Source organism: Sminthopsis crassicaudata, chromosome 3, assembly GCF_048593235.1.
Source record: "Sminthopsis crassicaudata isolate SCR6 chromosome 3, ASM4859323v1, whole genome shotgun sequence".
NCBI lineage: Eukaryota > Metazoa > Chordata > Mammalia > Dasyuromorphia > Dasyuridae > Sminthopsis > Sminthopsis crassicaudata.
Genome location: NC_133619.1, coordinates 279,854,275 through 279,867,525, shown reverse-complemented (window position 1 = coordinate 279,867,525; position 13,251 = coordinate 279,854,275). Strand labels below are relative to the sequence as shown.

The window sequence follows — 13,251 nt, the reverse complement described above, 5'->3', positions numbered from 1 at the left end:
AGAAGATTCAAAAGAAATAGTATCTTCAATTCCTAGTTTCAGAAAGCACACAATCTTTATAGATATTAACACATCAAGCGACTTTAGACATATTAAATCTGTTAGATATCAGTCTGATTTTTCATTTATACCTATTGAGCTGTAACAACATATATAATATAGATATATTGGTGTTGTTCAGTTGCTTTAGTCATGTCTGATTCTTCATGACCCATTTTAAGTTTTCTTGGCAAAATTACTAGAGTTGTTTGACACTTTCTTGAGTTAAGTGATTTGCCCACGCCACAAAGCTAGAGTCTGAAGCTGAATTCAAACTCAGGTCTTCCTGACAACAGAGCTGATGCTCTGTCCACTGTGAAACACCTGGCTGACATAGACACACACACCTTCATACATTGATATATCTATGTAATATGTACATATTATGCTATGTATATATATAGATATATGAATGCATGTATACATACATACATAATTCAAGATATTCTTCAATCAAGTATGACACATTCACTAAATAAAGTTCCTATTCTAATCTGTCATCACAGTAGGGAAATGATTTTAAAATCTAAAAAACTATGCTCACCCTATCAATCTGATAAAAGCTTTGAGTAATAAGTCTTTCCTCTAAAGAATCACTTAAAGTTGATTAAAGCTCTTCACTATAAGACAATGCTCACCAAGTGACAAACTGAGTAAAGAAAATTTAAGCATTTATGAAGATCATCTAACAAGGTGTAGAGAAGATGGAATAGCACTAGTGGAAAGAATATCCAGATTCAGGAAATCATAGATCCTTGAAGACAAACCTATGTTTAGATATAGTTTGGTGGAATTCAGAATGGAATGATCTTGTTGTGACATTGGTTATCTAATTTTTTTCTTCCTACTTTTTTTTAAAGTAAAAGAATAAGAACAAAAATATAACATCTCTCCAAGAAAATTCCAATCTACCTGTTGAGATACTGCAATCAAAGAAATTAACCTCTATAAAGCTTTGTGATATTGCTTAGCCTGAAGGAAGCTTCTGGCTGCTACTCTAATTTTATGATGGGCTTGATTAATTAATGCGAATTTCTTATTTAAAATATTCTTACTCTGATGGGCAGTTTGCAAAGATCACAGTATGCTTAATATATTTATTTCTTCAGCACCAAAAATATTTTACAAAATTTTCAGAAAACCTTTATGGATAAGGATGTAAAGGACTGAAACTCTGAATAGATGCACTGGAATCAGACAACCAAACACTTAAGGCTAATTACCTATTGGACAATACTCTATTAGCATATGCTTGGAAAATGGCCCTTGTCACTATTCTGTGCCAGCTGGATCTTTTGGTGTATAGAAGGGATTTGGGATATAGTAAGATGAGCCAGAGTCACTTTGGAGGAGGACAACGAGAAGAGAGTGGTTGGTGAAGAGCATGTGGCAGTTTTGTCAATCCAAGGAGGTGATCATGTAAGATTATTACAAATTAATTCCAACATAGAAAATTTAACACACTAGACTTTGTTTCTGGATCTCAGAAGTGATGGGGATTACCTTATCCAAACTGTTTGGGGGTCATTATTTTTACTTTGTTTTAGTAATTTGTGATCTATATTGTAGCAATGAATATCCACAGATGTTTACAAATCAATCTAATACAATGTATTTTACATTAAAAAAATCCCTCCAAACTTGGAAGAAATTTTCTCTAAAATCCTGACATACTGATTCACATAAATATTATATGAAATTCCTGGTGTTTTATTTTACTTTAAAAAAAAAAGCTACCAATAACTGCATCTGTAGGTGGTGGTTTATTTGAACATAGATGAGATAATTGATTGGATTTGGATTTAGAGAAAATAAAAGAAAAGAGAATAATTCCAGGCTATGTCAGACTTGAAAAATAAAGACAATTTAGAGAAATATAAATTTGGAGGAGTTACTTCGTGACAGTCATAAACAACATCCAGGGTTAAACACAAGAACTACATTGATACCCACAGGATCTTAAAAGGCCTTCAGGAAATACCACTCTCATCCACTACTGATGATTTATGTGAGAACATGACCAGTAACAACATAAAGTGAGATAGGTTTTGACCCATACTCCTGAAGGGAATTGTCATATCCATGATAAAAGAAAATTTGTTGAAATATTGTACTGCTCAAAGCTAACTAAAATATTCAGAAATCTTGAGCTGGCTCTGAATGTTTCAATCTTTTAAACAATTTCCTCAAACTATGCCAGAGTTAACTTCTCATTCTCAATTCAAATCAATTCAATAATATAGCATATAGAAACTGCTTTAAAGTTACTAAAACTGGTTCTAATCCCATATCAGAGGTATATTGGATATGTGACCTTAAATAAATTAGTTTTTAAGTGTCCCATGCATTATTTAAAACCATGGAATACAAAGCAGAAGCTAATCAGGCACTGAAAGAATAGGTCTAGTTAAAAAAAAAAAAAAAAGTGCAATGTGCAATTTATTGTGACACCCCTAAGGACATAGAAAGGGGTGAGGAAAATTTTTGTTTTCAAAAAACTTATATTCCTATATTCCTTGAGATAAAACAGCTGAGATCTAGTCCAAATTCAAAGAAATTACAAAAGCTGATATGGCACACCATAGGAGTAGTAGTAAGGAGCTTTAAAATTTGTTTAAAATCTACCAACATGAGCAGGCACACAGGCACACAAACATTCATACACAGATGTTCACCTACATTATTTTGTTTGAGCCTCAAAAAAGATTTTTTTAATGTGTTCACAATCATTTTAATCTTTTGTTTTAATTGCTGAGTTATTTGGAAACCAAAAGAATTAACTTTTGAATGACTTTGTTCCAGTTAGTGAAGTTCTTTAAAACAATTGAGGTGTAAAAAAAAATTTTCTTCAAATGACTATTAGATTAGTATTAGTTTATTTTACAATATCACATTCCTCTTCTTTTTGGGGAGAGAGGATAGACACAATCAGTATAAGAACTCCCAAGGACAAATCAATCAGGAGGGAGAAAAATTGAGAAATGTAAAAATACTTTGAAAAGTAAACTCAAAGATCCTAGATTCAGAACTGGAAAGAGCTACAGAAATAATTGAGTACAGTTTTTTGGTTTGTTTCTTTGTTTTTTTTTTTGTTTGTTTGTTTGTTTGTTTTTTGTTTATTTGTTGTTTTTTTTTAAATAGATGAAGAAAATGAGGTCTAGGAAAGCTCAGTTTCTCGACCTAAAATATCACACTAAGTAAGGGCTTGAAGTCAGGCTCTATGACTTAAAATTCACCATTATATACTACATTGAATTTCAAGTTTTATTGTTTCCATGGCACTGGGAAAGGCATGCTATCTAGGTACATGGATTTATAAAGAGTTCTGTTTTTGCAGTAGTGCCCTGGGTGTAACAATTAATTTGTTCCTTAACATATCTATATACTGTTTGGAGATCTACATAGAAGTGTAGACATAATTAGTAAAGCACAGTAAATAAAGCTATCCTTGCAATAAAAAATCCTGGAGTCCTTTAGAGAGGACCATGCATTTTCTCCTTACCCCAATTCCTCAACCCATCCCTAACCTGATCTAATTCACAGACCAGAAAAATAAAGAAGATAACTAGGATGCTGACAAATTTTTCTCTGTCTCCACAGAGGCAAAGAAACAGAATCTTATCAAAAATAAAATTTCTAGAAAGGTTCATTATTAAAAACTGGAAAAAAAAACCCTACTTACTATATGATTGTTTATTTTTTTAAAATGAAAACAAGGAGACAATCATCTACATTAAAAATATGAATCAAGTTATTTTTAAAGTTTAAAATGTATTCAATGATAATCTTTCCAACTGCCAAATTTTAAGGAAATAGACACTGAAAGACAAAAAGCATAACAAAATTACACAATGACAACTTTTTGCTTTTTTTGATTGCATAAAATTTTTGACTATTATTATGACTTTGGTTTGTTGTCAGTGATTTCTTAAAATATCCCTTTCTCACTCAAAAATCAAAACCTCCCTCAAAAAGGCAGTTAAGACAAAATAAAATACTTATACAGTAACTCAATCTGTATATACATTTGCCTCTTCATTATAAAGAAAATATTTCTTTATCTCTTTCTCAGAATCACTATGTAATTATTTTGGTTTCCTTTTTTTCTGATCTACTTAATTTGAGTATTATAATGTCTGTCTGAATTTTTCACATTTTACATGATTCATATACATGGACATAGTAATGTATAAACATAATTACTTGCATGTTGTCTTTGCCATTAGAATGTGAGCTCATTAAAGAATAGGAATCATGTTTTAAAAAGTACAGATAAGACATTTCTTTGTATCTCTATTGCTTAGCAATGTGACTTTCATGTAGTAAATAATCAATAAATGCTATTTGATTGATAATCATAAATTTCTTACTGGGTAATAATATTTAATTGCATTAATATAGTGCAGTGGGTTTAGTAATTTGTGTCTAGGTATTTGCTACTACAAATACTATTATAAATATTTTGCTATATTATAGATTTTCGTGGTAAGATCATATGTTCAAAGGAAATAAATAGCTTAGTTGTTATTTTCTTGAATCATCCTAAATTAGTTTCCAGGATAGTAGGATAACTTCATGATACCAGTCAAAAATACATTCAGTGTACCTCTCTTGAAAGTATCTTTAGCAGGGTAGCTAGGTGATGCAGGGGATAGAGCACCACCTCTGAAGTCAGGAAGACCTGAGCTCAAATCTGGCTTTAAAGAATATTGTTTTTAGTTATATAACCCTAAATAAGTCACTCAGAAAAAAAAAAAAAAGCATCTTCAGCATAAATTATTCCAATTTTTTTTGTTAGTTTTGCCAACTTGTAGAGTAGAAGTAAAACCTCAAAGTTATTTTAATTTACATTTCTGTTACAACTAGTATTTTGGAATATGGTTTCAAGTGGAAATAAAACATGTTAATACCTTCCTCTAGTTTTAGTTTTAACGATAGCTCTTAAAAACCTTGTTCATATTTATAAAGTGTTAAAAGTATAATATCATAATTTTTTTGTGTGTATTGGATCCAAACCATACATTCTTTCCTCTTCAATTTAAATGGTGCCCTAACATTAGTTTAGGGTTAAAATAAAGAAAATGTGACATTTCTACAGTCATGGTAGTCAATTAAGCTACATTATAATTCATAAATGATAATATTTTAATTGCTATTTATCAAGTTCATATCCTTTACATGTTTATAATATACTCTGAAAACATCAAACCTTATTTTTGAACCCAATAAAAATCTTACTTAAAATAATTTAGTTGTCTATCCCTTTTTATATTTAATTAATTTTATATATTCTTGCTGGTCTATATCCACAAAAGAAACCTCTAAGCTGGGAGTTTTCCACATGAACAAAACCAAAGACGCTATACAAAGAAAAGTAAATTAGACAGAAGCTAATAAACTCATTATAATTTTTCTAAATTCAAGCTTTTTTTTTTTTTTTTTTTTTTTTTTTTTGGTTAGGGCATCAGACTCTCCCTATTACTAATGGAGATGATTGTCTCAACCTCCACTTAGGAGTATAAACATTTAATATATGCTTCAACACCAGAGATAAAGGGGAACAATAATTTTAGTCCCATCAAAAGCCTTATAGTGTTTTTAAAAATTTCTTTCTGTATATCACTATCTCTCGCTTTCTTTTTCTTTCTCTTTTTACTCTCTCATCCTCTCCTCTCTTTCTCTTTCTGTCTCCCTCTTCACTTATCATTTCTCTGTCTTCCTGCCTTCCTCCTTTCCTCTTTTCCTTCTTTCCTTCTTTCCTTCTTTCTTTCCTTTTTTTTCTTCATTCTTTTGTTTTTTCATTCTTCACATGTCCTGGGAGTTGTCCTTTATGATTCTTGGAAAAAAGGGAGAATACAGAAGTATGGAACAAAGGAACTACAGAAAGAGTACAATTTTGATAAAGGGGAAGGGAAAATGGATTCAGAAATAATATAAACTTAAAAAATGAAAAAAAAATTGTTAAAGGCAAATAAAGCTAAATTTTACTACTCTGGGATTGGGGTTAGGGGAAAAGGGAGAAGCATTATTTTATAATGCAATTTTGTGGCTATTCAATTCTATGAATCAGAATCAAGAGATGTACTTACTTTCTGAATTATAACAAGTAGTAAAATTATGTGAGTGATGAGTGAAATGAAAGATCTCATTATTAGCCTCTGGAGAACAGATATAACCACCAATTCCAGTAATTCCTGAAGTCTTTTATTTTCTTGAAATATATTAATCTCAAAAGCAGATATGACTGTGCTATCTCACAACAGAAAACAAAGAAAAACTACACAAATGTTCTAATAAATATATTTCAATGAGCAAAAATAATGCTAGGTTTAGAGTAGTCAGTTTAGTAATATACAGACATATAGTATTTTTAAAAATACTATAAGCCCTTTGTTGAAACATACATTAAATGTTTATATTCCTAAGTGGAAGTTGAGGCAATCATCTTTGTTAGTAATAGGAAGAGTATGATGTATTGACAAAAAAAAAAAAAAAAAAAAAAGAACTTGAATATAGAAAATAATTAATTAATTTATTATCTTCTGACCAATTTACTTTTCTTTGGTTTTGTTCATGTAGAAAATTCCCAGCTTAAGAGTTCCTAATATGGATATAGATCAGCAAGCGTATATAAAGGGGAGAGGAAAGAGAAAAAAAAATCCAATAGCTTTGTTTTCACTGTGAAACAGGAAAAAAAATGACATTTAAAAAGTACATAAGATATTGCAACACAACCAAGAAATTTCCATCCTCAAGCTATAGTTCATTCAGAAATGATTTGTGTTTCTCCATCTCTGTTATAGGATACAGCAGTAACTCAAGTTAGTTGGCCTCTATTCAAATCTCATATTTAACATTTGATATCTGTAAGACTTTGATCATTTCCTTAATCTTCCTGGGTCTTAGTTATTTCATCAATAAAATGAATGGGTTGGATTAGATGTTCCTTGTGGTTCTTTAAAAAATCCATGATGTTAAGTTTGGCCATCTAGTGGTGATTTTTTTTTCTGACAGAAATTCATAAATTTTTTGCACTAATACAAATCTCTATGTTGATAGAATATGCACATTAATGAAGTTATGATTTCTTGAGATACTATTATTACTTGTTTTATATCTCACTTCTATAAAGACAAGCATTAGCAGAGATCACTATAAATTAATTTAGATATTGCTTTATGAGCATTCACCTTCCACATTACTAAAATTTTAGCATTTAATCAAGGTTATGTAAATTGTAGAGTGTGTTTGTGTGTGTGTGTGTGTGTGTGTGTGTTTTAACATAAAGGTTCTATGACTTCTAAAATCCTGAGAAGTCTTGCTTTAGAACAGAGTTCTTGTTTTTTTTAATCTATCTTATTTCTCTCAGAAGTCAAATACTCCTGTGAACTTAATGTAGAAACCTATGCTTGATCATAAGATAGAAAATTAAACTGGAATAATACCCAGAAGTGAAGGACTGAACATAGTAATGAGCAAGGCAAGAGTGGCTATGGGAACAAATCATCAGGGTCAAGAGGAAAGGAGAAAAATAAGTCATATCTATATAGACTTAACACTAATCCTACTTGTTCTAGGTTCTAAAAAACTTGCGTAAATACTTAGATTCTTCCATAAAACATTTCCTCAAAAGCAAGTAGTATAAAAATGACTTATTATTACATATAAGAAAAAAAAAAGAGCCTAACTAACTTACTATCTCATTTTCTTCTACAAAGCCAATAACGATAGAACTAATATTTAATTTGAATTCACTTCATTGAAATTCAAGATGTGTTCAGCCATACAATCCTTGGCTACTTACTAGAATATAATGCCCTCATCCTAATGAAGCACATCTAAATAAAACATTTCTAAACTCCAGAAATCCTCCCTTGCTTTCAACCTTCTTTTACTACTGCTCCTTCCTATGTGCTGCCTTCCCCTGTTAGACTATATATTCCTTAAAGGCAGGGACTGCTTATTTTTTTGCATTTGTATCCACTGTGCCTAGAATGGGCCAGACACATAGTAAGAAAGAACATAACAAATGTGAGTTTTTTAATTTATTCATTGTATCATTCATCTCCTACACTTAATATCAAACTGGAAGGTAGCTGTTATTAGATCATTTGGAAACAAAACATTAAATCCAGAAGAAAATGACATTTTTATTTTTAAACCAAATCAAACAGAATATGAATAGTGGTTCAAATTTTAACAGAGAATCAAGTCACAGCAAGCTTTTTTTTTTCAGATAGATATGAATGTATAACTCAATTATCCCACTGTGAGACTTATTATAAGCCATCTACAGTAACTGAGTTAGAAAATAAATTCTATTCTCCATGATCAAGTTTTACAAATTCAAAACATATTGCTGAGAAGCTAATTCAGTTGACAAAATAATATAATATACATTTTTTTCTTCTAATCATTATTTGTATTCTATATACATTTCAAGATAGTACTATATATGTTATATGAATAGGAACTATGCCACATCTTACTCAATAATCTCCAATGTCTTTTAATTACTTCAAGAAACACAGTTCTTTGGCATTTAAAAAGGGTCACAAGCTGAACCAATTTAACTTTCCCTCATAATTGAATATTATTCCTTTTCATTTAATTTATAGTGCAAAAAGACTTTAACTATTCCTCATCTCAAGCACTACAGTTCTCAACAAGATAACATAGTAGATGGAGCACTGGATCTGGAGTCAAGAAACACTAAATTCAAACTTAATCTAAGGCATTTATTTACTGGCTGTGTGATCCATTCACCATCTGTCAAATGGGGATGATAATAGTGTCAAGTCATGGGGTTGTTGTGCAAATCAAATGAAATTAATATTATAAAGCACTTAGCATGGTACCTAGCACATGGTAGACCTTTAATAACAACTCATTACCTTCCCTTTCCTCCTCAGTTTTGTATCTTAGCACTTTCTCATAGATCTAACATTGTGTCCCTTCTCACCTTTGCTTCTTAGAATACTTAGGTTATGTCAAGACTTAGTTTAAGCATTACCTCCTTGAAGCTTTTCTTTTATAACAGCTAAAATATTTAAAAAATAAACTACATTCCTTAATTTTGGTGGATATTTATAACTCTACCTAATCATGTCAATTCAGGTGAACAAACATCAAATAGTTTTGTCTTTTCCATTAAACAATCATTTACTAATAACGTATAGTGGTATACAAATTACTTAAGTGTTACTTGAGCAGAAAGATAGAAAACAGCCCCAAATAAATGAGAAAATAGGAAATAGGAAAAAAGAAAAATCAAATAAACATACAAAAAGTCCTTACACAGAACTCATTGGCTATAAAATTCAGCCAAGAAAATGGTCAGATAAATATCCATCCATATAAAGAATGGTACAAAGTAAATGCTCAAACTCCTCTACTTTCTTTAATGATAAAGGGGAGATACCCTAAAAATATGTTGGGATTATTGACCAATGTTGTGGGTCAATCTGTAGATTTAGAACTTCCCCAAATCAAGGGGCAAAGATTTTATTATGCTCCTAAGAGCAGGCTAAATCCATAAAGGTTTTCAGCAAGGAAAAGGATTTTAGCAATTAACAATGAGCCTAGGATTTCAATAAGGGGAAGACACCCTTAAGGCTTCACAAGTGGAAGATTATGATATTGACTGGAAGGCTAAACTAAACTCCTAAAAAGGAGTTAGGGTCTTAATGGATATTAGCCAATATGACACTTAGTAAGCTGACTAACCCCAAAAAGGACTTAGAAAATTAGTGAGGTTCTTCTATGGAGGAAATATAACTTGGAAGAGGATTGAGGAAGTGGGATGGGGAGATTGACTTGATAATTTGACTTTATAATTGGATATAGTAAACTGTGAGATCATAATGATTTTGTCAATGTACAGTATTCAACAAGGAATAAAAGGCTTACTTAAATCAAAGGGACATTTAAGGCCAAGATGATCTTATCAGTCCTCCTTTCTGCTTGCCTCAGGTAGTAGCTAAGCTTCCAGATTCTTTATTGTCATTCAGGGTCTCCCTTAATGCCACTTTTTGCTACCTAAGACCTAGATTGTTTTATTGAGTCTCCATCAAAGAAACTTATTAAATAGCTTGAGAGATACTAAGTTTGATGCATAGTGTCAGAAGTAAAGCTTTTAAGACTAGATTTGATTTCCAGGTCAAGGATACCAGGATACCAGGTTTCAAGTTCTTTTGGTAGTTTGACCCTGAGCAAACCATTTTGACTTCTCTGCTGCCCTTTAAGCTCTTTAAAGGGAGCTCTTTAAGCTGCAAAGTAGAGGACCACCTTTGGCAGAATGAGTTCCTCACTGGGACCTTCCTATACTCATTAAATAGCAGGTTTGTTTAAAAACTTTTAAAAACCATTAAAAATATTATGTAATTCAAAGGTTCTGGTAAAGGCCTCATTTTTAAAATATATAGAGAATTGACTCAAATGTATAATAGCTCAAGCCATTCTCCAATTGATAAATGGTCAAAGGAAATGAACAGACAATTTTCAGATGGAGAAATTGAAATTATTTGTAGTCATATGAAAAGATACTCCAAATCACTACTGAACAGAGAAATGTAAATTAAGACAACTCTGGAAGTTACTGCTTTTTGCCTTTCACATTAGCTAAGATGACAGGAAAAGATGAAAAATGTTGGAGGGGATGTGGGAAAACTGGAACACTGATACATTGTTGGTGGAACTGTGAATGGATCCAACCATTCTGGAGAGCAATTAGGAACTATGCTCAAAAAGTTATCGAACTGTGTATACCCTTTGATACAGCAGTGTTACTAACTGGGCTTATATCCCAAATAAATCTTAAAGGAAGGAAAAGAATACACATATGCAAAAATATTTGTGGCAGCCCTTTTTGTAGTGGCAAGAAACTGGAAACTGAGTGGATGCCATAAGCTGGAGAATGGCTAAATAAGTTATGGAATATTATTGTTCTGGAAGAAACAACCAGCAGGATGATTTCATAGAGTTCTGGAGAGACTTACATGAACTGATGCTAAGTGAAATGAGCAGAATCAGAAGATCATTATACAAGACAACAACAAGACTATACAATGATCAGTTTTGATGGATGTGGCTCCCTTCAACAATGAGATCATTCAAACCAGTTACCAATTCCAATTGTTCAGTGATGAAGAGAGGTATCTACACCCCAAGAGAGGAACATGGGAACTAAGTACGGACCACAACATAGCATTCTCACTCTCACACTCACTCACTCTGTTTGGTTTTTTCTCAGTTTTTTTTCCTTCTTTCTTGATCTAATTTTTCTGGTGCTGCAAGATCTGTATAAATATTTATACATATATTGGATTTAATATATATTTTAACATATTTAACATGTATTGGTCAGTGAGGGGAGGGAGTTGGGGGAAGGAGGGAAAAATTTTGAACAAAAGGTTTTGTGAGGATCAATGTTGAAAAATTACCAAGTATGTTTATAAATAAAAGCTTTAATAAAAAATTTGTAGAAAATTTATCTGATAAATTTTAAATAGCCCCATAAATTTATCTAAAAATGGTTTTATGTAAAACAAGAATATAAAAAAAAAATAAAACAATGACTATTATCTTACATTTTCTTTAACTAAAGATATTACTAAACCTGACAACATATTCCTAAGAAGTAAGGAGAAGTATATTATTTTGTGACTGAAGAAACTGACCAAGAGAAATTATTCAATTTGCCCAGGTTTGCTTAGGAAGTACACTGCACACTGCAATAAGTTTCATAAATATCTATACTGAGTGCCATACAGTAAAAAAAAAAAAAAAAAAAAAAAAAAAAAAAAAAGACTAACCTCTACAAATCTTCAACAAACTTTTGACTACAGAACATATTAAATTCATTTATAGGACATTTGAGAACAACTTAGACATTTAGAAGATTCCTGAAATATATATGGCCTTGCTTAAACAATCAAATCACATATTTCACCAAGATTAAAAGCATCACTTCATTCAAATATTTCTGGTGTAAAGATGGAGGTGAATTAATATAATCATAGAGGACCCTGACATCTCAAGTGAATCAACCAATCAAAAATATAAATTATGTGTGAATAAGATAAGTCCTTAATCAATTTGAGAGAATTATAATGCTTCAATTCATTGGATAAAGTAAGATGAGGCAAGTGGAGAAAGATCTTGTTATTAAGAAAAAAAAAAAAAATCAGTCCAATAATTCAGTCCTCCTGTTCAGAGAATTCCAATTCTAGTCCTGCCCTTTTAAAGGTATGTGGGACAAATATCACCCCAACCCAAATTAAAATCAGAGACTCTCAAGTAGAAAAGCAAAATGTATTAGGCTCCAAAATAAGGGCAACTCCTAAGAGACAAGGTATCTTCAGAAAAGGAGTGCAAAGTGCAAAAGGCAAAACACAAGATTATACAAGACCATAGTCAGAAGCTCTCACCGTCATTCCAACTATTCTCCCCTTGTCTGGGGGCGTGGAATCTATCCCACAAACAAAAGAATACTAGTAAATAACAAACTCCTTACCCATTAATTATCTCTTACATTTATCTTTACCTTATTTTTCACTACCTGATCATTATCATAAATTTTCATGCAAGCAAAAATTTAATTTCCCACAAACTCTACTTTCTTCAACCAACAAGTAGTCTAATACCAATCTGTGCTGGAGTACTACTTCTCTAGTCACAGTGGTCTGGTCTGTCTTTATGCCTTTGGAGTCTGGTTAGGAATAATTTAACCATATCCTGGAGTCTAATGAGCCTATTCAACATGCAGATTGGGGAACTGTACCTCCAACTCCCATCTGGGGGCATCTATCACCCCAACCATTTGTGTCCCCAGTAATTAGAATAGATAACTTCACAAATAAAGATGCCTATCAGGAAAGTCAGCAAAAAAAAAAAAAAGACAGGCATCTAATAACAGATAGATGACTAGGTTAAATATTCACTTACCTATTTTTTAGGATATAATGACCACATATTTGCAGATAGGAAACTGCAAGATCTTATACCTGAAATTGTGCTCATGCCTTTTCCTGACTACTTGCCCTGATTAAAGAAATTTGCTATAAGAGGAAAAAGCAGGGGCCTGATTATAATGGCATCAAAAATGGTCTCAGTCTGAGAGCACATATATGACAGAATAAAGCATTCTTAGCTAATGTTTTGCAATAAGTATAACCAGACTTAGGAATAATCAGGTGGGTTTTTATTCAAAGG

General features: G+C 31.6%; 1 protein-coding gene across 1 annotated transcript in view; it reads right to left on the bottom strand.

The window, feature by feature from the left end:
- CFAP47 (cilia and flagella associated protein 47) overlaps nucleotides 1-13,251 on the bottom strand; it is a 781,966-nt gene that overhangs the window by 195,226 nt on the left and 573,489 nt on the right. The gene's annotated exons all lie outside the window — the stretch shown is intronic.